Below are 13,008 nucleotides of genomic sequence, written 5' to 3' on the forward strand. Positions count from 1 at the left end.
TTAACTAGGAGCACATGGACAGTACAGTGGAAAATCAAAATTTTATTCTCTAAGCAGACATTTTATTAAACACCTATGAAATGTAGCTTGACATGAGGCCGTGTAACTAGGTCAAGACCTTGCTAAGTTAAGGCCAACTATTAATAAAGCTAATACATAATGCATAACCCTTAATATGACATATTACTACATTAATCAAACATAAGCTCATCATTTCATATTATTAAGCCATTCATAAATAAACTTTGTGAACATTGGTGGCCACTCAGGTGGTTGCACCTTCAAATGCGTGCATTATTTTCCTCAAAATTATTACATTTTCTGCGCAATCTCAACGCTCAGAACACAGGAATATTCATTAATAAAATCAGCTTTAACAAAGGCAAGTCTGATAATGTCAAAATACAGATTTACAGAAGTCCATAACTCAAAAAATTGACAATGAAAATATTTTCATGACTCTTTTAGTAAAACAACACAATAATACTACATGGCATCAAATAAAATTACATCAGCAAGGCCAACTATAGGGACTCGTTCTCAACCCGGACATACATGTGTAGGTTGCATTATCACCGAGTTAATATTTATGAAGAGATCGAGGGCATAACAGCACTCAGAAATTGTGGATTCAACAAGGTGTTCCAGCAAATACATGTAAAGTGGTTTGCAAGACGCATCACACGTGTGTGTTCATACAAATGTACACCATGGCTCGTTTCCAGTCATTAAAGCAGTTCTATGGGTAAAAAGGATGCTGGTGTAATCACGAACATGAAGACCTACAATCACCTTTAATGTGACTTTTAGCATGTGGTGCAGCAAGACTGCACGGGTTTAATAAAGAGGTAGCGTGCACTACATCCTGATTATCCTTCAGAAAAGGATCAAAACATACAAGAAAATACAAGGCAGAAGCTCTCCTACGCTCTTGCAATAGTCACTGTTTTAAAGAACTTTGTGCTGCATGCAGTGCTGCACAACAAAAAGGAATGGGGGATACAGGAACTTCAAAAAATGTACCCGGAATAAAATACAGAATTTTTTCACATACACATAACATTCCCCATACAATAGAAATGTTATAAGACAAACCCGTCCTAGGTCGAAACTGTGTCTACGCATATAATCGTGTTTTAAAATTACAGATTTTAGGCCATGCTTGCCAGCGCATATTTTGCTATCCTTTCTCATGGCACTTAGCCGCAAACTGTGTGGTCTGGTAAAAACCATGGGCCTTATTTATACTTTTTGGTGCAAAACTGCACTAACGCAGTTTTGCACCAAAAAGTTTTGCACCGGCTTGCACCATTTTTTTGCACCAGCTGGGCACCATGTTTATGGAATGGTGCAAGCCGGTGCAAAGGGTAGGCTAGCTTAAAAAAAAATGACATTAGGCTGGTTTGAGTCAAAATAAATGACTCTAACCAGATTAGCATCATTTTTTGACGCTAAGGGACATATTTATACACTGTTTGCACTGAATTAGCATAATTAGTTTTTTACTCTAATTCAGTGCAAAACTAACTCCATATTTATACTTTGGTGCTAGACCCATCTAGCACCAAATTTATGGAGTTAAAGTCATTTTTTGGAAGTGGAAACATACCTTGCCTTAATGAGATGCAAGGTAGGCGTTCCCGTGCAAAAAATAACTCTATGGCCTTAACACCATATTTATACTCCCATGCAAAAATGGTTCAAGGGAGGGAGGAGGGGTCAAAAAATGGGGCAAAGCTTGCATTGCCCCATTTTTTTAAGCCTGGGTCAGGGCAGGCGTTAAGGGACCTGTGGGCCTATTTCCATGGTGGAACACCATGGAATAAGCCCACAGGTGCCCTCCCCACGCCCCAGGGGCACCCCCACCCACACCAGAGGGACTGCGGAGGATGGGGGACCCCATCCCAGGTAAGTACAGGTAAGATTGCATTTTATTTTTGAAAGTGCCATAGGGGGCCTGAAAGGGGCCCCCATACATGGCACAGGGTGCAATGGCCATGCCCAGGGGACCCCTGTCCTCTGTGCTGGCCATTGGGGTGGTGGGCATGACTCCTGCCTTTTCTAAGGCAGGAGTCATATGGCATGGTAGGTTTAGCACCATAAAATGCCGCTAATCTGGTTAGAGTAATTTTTTTTTTACCCTAACCTGCCTAAAGTCATTTTTTGGTGTTAAACCCTCTTCTTCTATACTGCCAGCCCCACCCGACTAAAGTAATTTTTTAAAATTCTAGCATACCCTTTGCACCGGCTTGCACCATTCCATAAATATGGTGCCCGGCTGGTGCACAGAAATGGTGCAAGCCGGTGCTAAACTTTTTGGTGCAAAACTGAGTTAGTGCAGTTTTGCAGCAAAAAGTATAAATAGGGGCTAATAGTTTGTACGTTTGCGCCACTTTCGCATCAAAAAATTATGTTAATGCGGTGCAAAAAAAGTATAAATCAGGGCCTTGGTGCTAGACGGGCCTAATACCAAAGTATAAATATGGAGTTAGTTTTGCACCGAACTAGAGTAAAAAAAATTGCGCTAATTCGGTGCAAACAGAGTATAAATATGCTGCAGAGTATAAATATGCCCCTAAATATTGCGTTAAGGCCATAGAGTCATTTTTTGCACGGGAACGCCTACCTTGCATCTCATTAGGGCAAGGTTGGTCTCCACTTTCAAAAAATGACTTTAACTCCATAAATTTGGTGCTAGAGGGGTCTAGCACCAAAGTATAAATATGGAGTTAGTTTTGCACCAAATTTGAGTTAAAAAAAATGACACTAATTCGGTGCAAACAGAGTATAAATATGCCCCCATGTGTTGATAAGCAGCAATCGACAACCAAAAACCACAAAAATGCAGGCCACTACACTGTGCCTCAACGAGATGTCAGTACAGGTTTGCAAATAAGAATACAATTGTAAAAGCGACATTCCAGGCTAGTTATTTATGTAAACTTAAAATGTGAACATTTTAGAATAGGAGCGAAAAAGAGGAAAACATACGATCAAACAGTGGAAGGGTCTTCGTTCACCTTTATCCATCTGTAAAAGACCTTTAGATCTAAAGGGCAACTTAAAGACTCAAGAACCATATACCGAGCCAAGTGCCAAAACACCGGGGGGCATACTTATAATGCCCTAGCGCCACCTTGCGCCACATTAACTAATTGTTTTTTAAGTTAATTTGGCCCAACAAGGCCAAAATCCCCACGCCTTATTTATAGGGTGGCGCAATGCATACATTGTGTCACTCTGTAACCCTTTTAGCTACTTTATGCCTGTGCCAGGCATAATGTATGCAAAAGGGGAGTTCCCCCGTTAGGGTAGCAGGAAAAAAGGGGAAAGGAAATCTATGAGGTTTCCTCACACCATTTTTTATGGCATTTTAAACGCCTGCTCAAGAGCAGGCGTTACAAGGGGCCTTCCATTCTTTAGAATGGGGCCCTATGTAATCTGCAGGAGTAGTGCCAATGTTTTGGCACTACTCCTGCAGAGTACATCAATAGCGTCATGAAAAATTACACTATTGCCCCCTACCCTGCACTGTGTTACGCTGTATTTTCAATGCGGCGCACACATGGTGGCAGGAGGTGGTGTGCTAAGGGGCGCATGGAAAGTGGCACTGCACTCGGTGCAGTGCCACTTTCTACGATTCAGCCCCCAGGTGCGTGCAGAGACTGGCTTAATTAAAATATTGCTGCTGGTCAAGCTCCAGTTGCATATACTGCCAACGTCATCATGCACAGTAACTGTAATGAGCCCATTAAACAGATTTATAGAAGCATTAAGCCATTGTTGTGAACACACTGATGATTCATTCTTAATAAATAATTTGTACAGCGCACTTTGCCTGCAGTCGATCTTTCAAAAGGAAAATAATGCCTATGTGTAACAAGGAGAAACAAGTAGACGGCAACAGAAGGCAGTGTCCACAGACAGAAACATGCACAAACAACATACTGTCACAGAGCACAAAGCAAATAAAATGCTCCAGTACCTTCAAGTGGACTTCTGCAGGCACCAAAGAAAAACAGTGACAACAAACAGTGAGATGCCCAAACAACATACAGCCACGGAGCACGAAGTAAAATAAAAAAACACAAGTACCTTCAACGTCATGCTAGAGAAGAAGGACACTGGCTAGGGTTCAATGAGAAGACACCAGAAGGAGTACTTGGTCCACAGGCAACCCGACAGCAAGAACGGCTATGAAGACAACAGGAACTGAAGCAGGACAACATGCAGACAGAGAGCTGGCCAATCAGAAGCATGTAAATCAGAGTGATAGACTAAATCAATGGTAAGTTCAGGTAAGTAAGGGGCTGGCCCTAAGACCCCTTCAAGTTTTTTTCTTAACAATTGATTTTGCAAGCACCATGCAAGCGCGCATGCCTGCGTACCCTAACAAAGGACCAAAACTCATCCTTGTGAGAAAGTAACCCAAGTGTGCATTAGGCCAATGATACCCAGTGGGTGAAGAAAGCATAGTGATGTGGGGTGGTGAGCAAAAGCCAGTGCATCTGAAAGGTCTACTATGAGGATTGGAAAGAGACAGTTGTGGTGAGTAGTGGTGAAGATGAGCATAGAGACAGTCGTGTTGATTACTAGTAAGGAAATTAGATGTGTGTCAAAGCTCTTTCAGTGGCATGGAGGGTTCAAAATCCTGATTATGGAAGTTGAGGGTGGGGTTGGAGGATATCTATGCTGAGAAGCAATTGAAGACAAATTCCACTATTCTTGAGAAGAAAGAAGGTGATAAATGGCTTGATAGAAGTAATGACCAATGTGATTTCAAGCATGTCGGCTATGAACCTCTGGAGAAAGAATGTTTGAAAAGGAAGGCAAGGTAAAGTAGGACACTTCAAGTATTTGATAGGGCTATAATGATCTTAGGACTGGACAAAATGGATGCACACAGTACATTTGTAGTTTTAACTGTAGGAATGGGTTCAGATGGCAAGGTAAATTGTGAGAGGGGAAACTGGTTGGCCTAGAGTTGTCATTTTGAAGGAAGAGGGGGCCAACATGCAAAGAGTAACATGTTTAGATTGTGTCTGGTAGTGGTGATTTTTTAAAAAGAGCTAAGCAGCAAAGTCAGTAGCTCATAGTGTTGGGACAACAATCAGGGAGCATGAGAGAGAAAATAATGTGTTAAGGATCAAACAAGAATCTGTAGGTGTGGATGGAGAGCCATGATGATGTGTTAAAAGTAAGAGAATTTGGTATTGTTGGGGAGAGTGAAGAGTGCACCGGTTTACATTCCTCTAGGTTTGTAGCTGTTTTGGATTTGCACCATTTACCAAGCAAGGTTCTCATCTTGGTTTTCAGAGCTCTCACGTCTGATAAAATCATTTGCTGTGTTTGTGGGTAATTTGGGATAGTAGTAATCAGTGGGTAATGAGTGTTTCAAGCATAGCTAAGTGTGAAGCTAGAGGTCAAATGATGTGTTGTTGCAACAATGGGAGGATTTCATTGTGTGCTTGGTGAAGGGAAGCTCGGAGGGAGTTAGGGGAGTGTTTTCTTCTAGAGATAGCGATGTTTGTAGGTGAAGGAGTTTAAGGTGGAATATTTGGTTTTCATGTATGTCACGTTGTGATGGAAGTTTTGGAGTGGGTTAGTTTGTTAGATACACTTATGTCTAGGGATTTGCCAAGTTGGTGGGTAGATGTACTATTTGTTTTAACGAGATGGCACAGAGACGTTGAGAGAACCTGCTGTATTAAATATGGTTACTGAGTGTGAAGTTGAAGTCACCAAGTGGGATATTTGACATGGATTCAGGAAGAGGGTCAAGGAATCTGTTGAATTATTTAATTAAAAAAACATATCTCAGCTATAAGGAGGATAATGTTTGCTTTGATCAGAGAGGTGATTTTTTAATCCTGGTACTCAAACGATGATGCAGATGTTAATGGAGTAAAGATTGAAGTAGCATAAAATGGCTTATTTAGTGAGATGCTAGAGAGGTGACAATGATGTGAGGACAGTATGTAGAGCTAAATGTGCGGCAGAGTCCGTGGGATCTAAGTATGTCTCTCAAAAGCTAGGGTTTGTGAGAATTAAAATGTTTACTGATGAATGAGGTTCAATGCTGACAGATCTAGCATTCCACAGATAGAAAGAGATAGAGAGCATTCATTGTGAGCCTTGAGATGCAGGTCAGCAGTTGTTGGCGCCCAATTTTTATGGATAGATATTATGGTTGGGTTTTGACTTGAGGATGTTAAAAGAGACTGCAGAGGACCTCAATGTGGATCTTTAAAAATATCAGCTTTTAACTTTTTGATGCACTTTTTGGATACATATGAATCATGCAGACCCATATCTACGGGGTCTATGTTCAGTTGCATGTTTCTGGTTCCTCTGTAAGGTGGAATGAATGGCAAAAAACACAATCAACTGGATTGTGACCCACTTTAATTATTAGTGGCTGTGATTATTTCAGGCAGTCCACCTGTTAGCGCGTCGGAGCCTTAATAAGTAAACTTACAAGGGGACGCGTTTAGGTCGACAAACATTTAGACCATGTTCAGGGACTTCCCAGTATGAAATAATTTCTTGCCATAATCAATCAACAAATCAATAAACAATCAATGGTGATGATTACTAATCAGTAAACTTACCAATAAGGATCAACAATTGAACACACCATGACCTTTCAGTCATGAATAACCACACCAGTTTAGTCAAGGTTCGGATATTTATTTCCCTATTGGTTACAATCTAACATCATGTCTGTTAATCAAGATAGCAATGAATATCATTAGAAACACTTCTAATTAGCAATCAGAACACAATTAATCAATGCATAGAATATATTCATTCAGTACTTAGGCACATCATTGATATAAATCAGCTTAGCAGAGTCTCATTAATACATGATTCAACAAAGCAAGAATTCAGTCATTTGTCTATTTACCTCAGATATTCGGGAATGTCTTAACTAACCCCAAATCAGCATTAGCATGTTGGGCTTCAAGCAAAACATTTCAGTGAACACAAATTTAGAAAACATCTAAACTAAGGCCTCTATCAAAATAGCAATTGGTACTTAGAAAGAAAAGGCTAACATACATTCACAATTTTGCATCGGATAGTTACCAATCCAACAGACCAGCACACAGAGTCTATCTTCGTCCTCAGGACATCAGTTGATTCACCATCAACAGAGATAGGAAAGGATAAAGTCTCAAATAGCATAGCTTAGGAGTGATTGTTTCCCCCTAAAGGAGGAGAAGTTAATATCAGGAAAGACTGGGGTAGAGGACGGTCTAAAGTGGCAAGACAATTAAACTAATAGATAGCAGCTAGCAAAAAGGTACTCTATTAAAAGTCTCATAGCAACGAGAATGACAAATGTCAGGGGTAAGAGTCCTCGTGCAAGGGGAGTGTGAGTGGCCCCCTTCTCCTCGGGTTATGCTGTTAAATCAAAACCGTCTAACTATTCCCTAATTCCTCATTGGATAAAATTTGGTGCATTGTTATCTCTATCCAATAATTCGGTAAGCACCTTACTAGAATTTTCCACAGTTTACAGTTCCCATGTCACTGATTGGTTTATGTTATTGAAGTCTTCAACGTTTGGAATGTCAGGTAGAAAATGTTACACTTTGCGCTCCAGTCAGTATCTTCATTGTCTTCTCCTAGTACGGTTAACCTTGGACCTGTTACAAATTACACTGTTGAATCCAGCAAGAACATCCCCTTGAGCAAGCCGGTTCTCATGAGAAAGAATTTACTACGGGTAGGAACATTTAGCTCCTGGAAAAGTACAGCTATGTGTCCTTCAGGAAAACAGCACACTACACGTTAGAAAATACAATTCAATATGAGGCCAGACAGCTAGGCCCAAACCCTCGCTAAGCTAAAACCCTCTGATTTAATAAAACAAACTCTTAACATAATTCTACTTATAATCAAAACATTATTGCATAATTAATTCAGAATTAATAAGCCTTTTCATTAGTCTTCGTATACATTGGTAGCCACTCCCCGTTGGCACATTTCAAACGAGTGCATTATTTTCTATGTTAACACATTTTCTATGCAGCTTCATCACACAATATATTTCAAGCTTTTCGTATTAATATTGCTTTTAAAAGACACACTCCAACACACCCTTCAATGTTTTTGTTTTCATGGTTTTCCTTTGTGCATTATATAAATGCATTATTTGCTTTATTCTGCCATATCTATCCATAAACTCATTATAGTCGAGAACACATAGAGGTTTTTTGACAGGTGAATCCTGACCGTCCACCGTTACTTCCAATGCTAACTTATTATGAATTGTCGTCATCAGAAGCACATCCATTTTACTGGTGATTTTTAAAACTGAGAATACTCTGCATCCCATTGTCAATGTTACTTCCTGTTTTTGTGTTTGTGCTATGATCTGAACTGGAAAAGCCTGTCTAGTTTGCCATATGGTGCTGTAGACCGAAGGGCTGTTCGTTATAGGGCTTTGAATAAAGGCAGTCCAGTATAAGAATTGTTAATGTACAAATGGTAGTATGCAAATTATGGTTCACCATGTCACGAATGAGTTTTTCAGGGATATTCAATGACAGAGAACAAACGTGTAGCGACCCTTTTTGAGCATGAGAGACACATCCGTTAAGAAGCTCTTGGTATGGGTAAAGGTAAGAGTCACCAGTGAATGTATTCTGTGGCGTGAGGCATGGTATAGGAAGGTGCAGAGCACAGAGATCAAAATATGTCCATTCTTGAGCTTCCTACTTTTTCTAAAAAGTGCGTATGCATTTATTTGTTTTGGAGCAAATGTGACCTCTAAATTTGTGTGCTCTTGTGGGTAGTAGTAATAGACTTGGTGATGTGGTGTGAGGCATTATATGCAAAGGTGTGTATATATGCTTGAAATAGTGAGCACATGACAGAACTTTGTGTCTGTAAAGTAAGTGGTATGCTGATTGTAAGAAACTGGATTATTAGTTGGGGTTAGCCCTATTCAAGCAACACCCTTAGACCCATATTTAAACTTTTTGAGGCAAACCAGCGCCGGCGCTGGTTTGCGTCAAAAGATTTACCGGCGACTAAGGCCATTCCAACGTGCCAGGCAGACGCCTTATTTATGGATTGACGTTAGCCGGCGCTGCGGCCTGGTTAGAGTAAAAAAAATTACTCTAACCGGGCAATGCAGGCGTAGGGAAGAATGGGGGTTGTGTGTCAAAAAATGGTGCAAGTCAGGTTAGAGTAAAAAATCATGGCTCTGACTGGACTTGCGGCATTTTCTGACGCACAACCCTCATTGAAATGACTCCTGTCTTGGGAAAGACAGGAGTCATCCCCCTGTCAAATGGCCATGCCCAGGGGACTTCTGTCCCCTGGGCATGGTCATTGGGCACAGTGGCATGTAGGGGGGCCCAAGTGAGGCCCCCTATGCCACTTAAAAAAATGAATAAAATATGACTTACCTTTACTTTCTTGTACTTACCTGGGTTGGGTCCCCCTATCCATGGGTGTCGTCCAGAGGTGGGCGTGGGTGGCATGGGGTGTCCCTGGGGGCAGAGAAGGGCACCTGTGGACTGCTTCCATGGTCAGAGGCCATGGAAATGAGCCCACAGGTCCCTTAACGCCTGTCCTCACCCAGGCGTTAAAAAATGTTTAAGGCCCGCTCCCTCCTGTGCGTCAAAATGACACAGGAGTATAAATAAGGTGCACATGCCTTAAAGTCATTTTTGGGACGGGAACGCCTATCTTGCATGTCATTAACGGAAGGCTGTTGCATGCATCCAGAAAATGACCACACTGCTGAATTTTGATGTTCGCAAGGTCGGGCGTCAAAGTATAAATATGGTGTTAGGTTTGCACCGCATTTTAACGCAAATTCAGCACAAACAGAGTATCAATATGCTGCTTTATCCCTGTCAGAATGAACAACAAAAAGTCAGTAACGTGTGCTAAACCTATGGTAGCTTAGCACAAAGCAGTGAGGCTTAACATAGAAGCACTGTGTTAAGTATTTATGCAGAATACAAACAGTACACAGCACAAGAAAAATCCCACACCAATTCAGAAAAAGAATACAATGTAATAAATTTAAATGAGGCTAGAATGCCAAAAATCCAATTAGTAGAACTAGAGATATGCAATTTGAAAGCTTTAGGTAGGTATAATGCCTAAAATCAAAAAGTAAAAAGAACAATTGATAGGAGGAATACAGACCAAATCAAACATTCACCCCAGATCTATGACTGGGGGTGAGTGTTTGCATTGTTCAGCACTCCGCCCACCATCCTTTTGTGTTGCTAAAGTTGCCCTTAGAGGGAAGGGTATGCCCAGACATGGGTTCCGTGCTCAGTGTGCCACTGGGTTCAAGCTAGCCTGCTGCTGAAGGGTGATACCCTGAAACTGGTCCCAGGATGCTTGTTTGCGGTCCAGGGAGGACCTGGCCTGGCAGTTCGGGCTGGATTGTTCCCATGAGGACAGGGTCAAGACTGATTTGCATATGGCTGGGTCCAAACTGGGGTGGCATGGCGAGCAAAAGAATGATGGATTAAACACAGATCTGTGACTGGTGGTGAGTGTTTGCATTGTTCAGCACTCCATCCATCATCCTTTTGTGTTCCTAAAATCAAAAAGTGGCACCCATGGTCATCTGGTTGTGCTAGACTGGGGAAATCACAAATGCAGGCCTACCACAATGGAGCATGGGCCTGATGCAGGGACTAGGTTAGTCCAGCTGAAAGAGTTACCTTCCTACGTTCAAAGCAAAGAGTTCCATTGGTGGTGGTGGAGGCCACGAGGAAGAGCGTTATGGTTTGAGCAGGTCTGGTATCATTGACAGTCATTGCTGTACTGTCAAGATTCAGTGAGGCATCGAGGATTGTGGTTACTGGAACCTCACAATGGCGGTCACCCCAGGCTTTTGTTGCTGTTGCACAAAGTACAGATCTCATGTTGGCAGTAATCGCTGGTGGTCCCTGTAGCATGAAGAGTTGGGTTCACCAGAGCTTTGTGTTGGCAGTCGCAGGCAGCAAAGTCTTGGTGCAAAAGAGCCCATTCACTTTTGGGAAGAACCCAAAACTTCAGGTTTTCTCCTTTTATTAATAGAGGAGTGCACTCTGATGCCAGCCAAGGGTCAAAGACCGGGGAGGCACCTCTTAGAGATTGGGGACTCACTCAAGCAGAGGCCAGCAGACCTCAGGAAGGTCCAGTTGTAAATCCAGGCATGACCATTTGCAGGAGGTCAGCTGGGTAGTTGCATGGAGGCTTCTGGAACTTGCTGTGCCCCTGTAGTTCAGAACAGGAGGTCAGCCAACTGACCCTTGAAGTCACTCAGGTAGCCTGGAAACAAGGAGCTTGTACAGTTTCTTCTTTAGCACAGCACAACTCAAGCAGCATGACAGTCCTCTGGTGGTCCTGGCAGACCTCTAGCAGCAGGGCAGCCATCTGGTAGAAGCAGGCCAGGCCTCTGGTTTTCAAGGTAAGCCTCTAGGTGCATGTCAAGCCCCTGGGGAACAGGGCAGTTGTTTTGAAGTCTTCCACAAATCCAGGAGTGTACTGAAGAGTCGGTTTGAGGGTCCAATATTTATACCTAGTACTGTAACTAGTGCCAGACTTTGAAATGGGAGAAATTCTAGTTCCTACCTTCCCCTGACTGGGATGCAAGTGGCCGGGGGGACAATAGGCTGGTGTCTAGTTTCTTTGTGAGTGTTCTGGAGGCAGCCCTTTGAAATGTAAACAGGGCAGGGAACAGCTTGTTATGTTGTGAGGTAAACATTGTTGGAACATTCTCTATGTCTTTTGAAATGTCCCAAAAGAACCTTAAAGAAGGAGGCAGTTAGAGGAGGACCTTGGATACAATGGGCGCAGTTTGGGGTCGTTCTTCTGTGTATTTAAAAAAACACGTTTCCTGAAGAAACTTGGCCTGTTCACAGTCTATGGTGTCAACCTCTGTGAAGTGTGGGTACTACATATTGGAAGGAAACAAGGACATATTTTGCTCCAGGGCACTCTACATTGGTGGTGAATGTCAGCAAGTTTAAAGGTGCAGCAAGAAAACTATGATGTTGTGATGTAATAAAGTTAACGTGCCATCAAATAATGGGAAGTGAAGCTGTTTCTGTGTATTGTGCATTTAGGGAAAAACGCACATATCAACTCAATAGTGATAAGGTGTTCTTCAAGGAGCCTATAAGGACATCGTATATCTTGCTTGCAATTCACAGAGCCGGTAATGATAACATATATTGTGCCTGCCAGTCTGGGAAAGAGAGATTATTGCCGGATATCTTGGAATGTGGCACTGGAAAGTTTGACCAGTGAATATCGGAAACAATGTGAATGGATTTCATATGACGTCTTGCCCTTTATGTCTTACCTGTGAACTGATGTTCTGATTGTCTTTCTTCAAGGAAGCAGATCACTGAGGATTTGTTATTTTAATTTATTTTGCTAGCTGATTATTTTAGTCCCTTATTTTAATGTGTTAGTTTGCTATTTTCAATTGTGGATATTGCCATGGCAGTTACTGATATGTCATAGCCACTGCAATTCTTGTCTGAAGCAGGAGAACCTGTGTACCCTGGCCCTGTTGGAAAAATACTTTGATTTCAATTTGGTGGCCACTGGTGGGGAGAAGTTCTTGTATCCAGGAAGCAAAGGCAGTTGTTGTATAATCTTGGGGTGGAATGTTGGAATCTCTATGAAGGTATTGAAGAGATCTATATTGATTATGCGGAAGGAGAACCCAGGGTTATTTTTTAAATGTCCATGAAGATGTTGGAACTGCATTTTGGCACTCAGATAAATGGTGTCTTTAAAAGATCTAAATTCTTTGCATGCTAACAAGGCAAATCTGAATATGTGGGGATAATGTGGCATGTTTAAGGAATCTTGCCAGAACATGTGAATTTGGAGAGCTGACAGATTCCCTAATAGGAGACCAGTTGGTGTGTTGCGCCAATAATGTCCAAGTACAAGAAAAGGTATTAGCTTAAAAAAAAAAAACCTTAAGGAGGCAATTGAATGGATAAAAATACAACCAACTGAGTAAAA

The sequence above is a fragment of the Pleurodeles waltl genome, chromosome 4_2 (assembly GCF_031143425.1).
Source record: "Pleurodeles waltl isolate 20211129_DDA chromosome 4_2, aPleWal1.hap1.20221129, whole genome shotgun sequence".
NCBI classification, from domain to species: Eukaryota; Metazoa; Chordata; class Amphibia; order Caudata; family Salamandridae; genus Pleurodeles; species Pleurodeles waltl.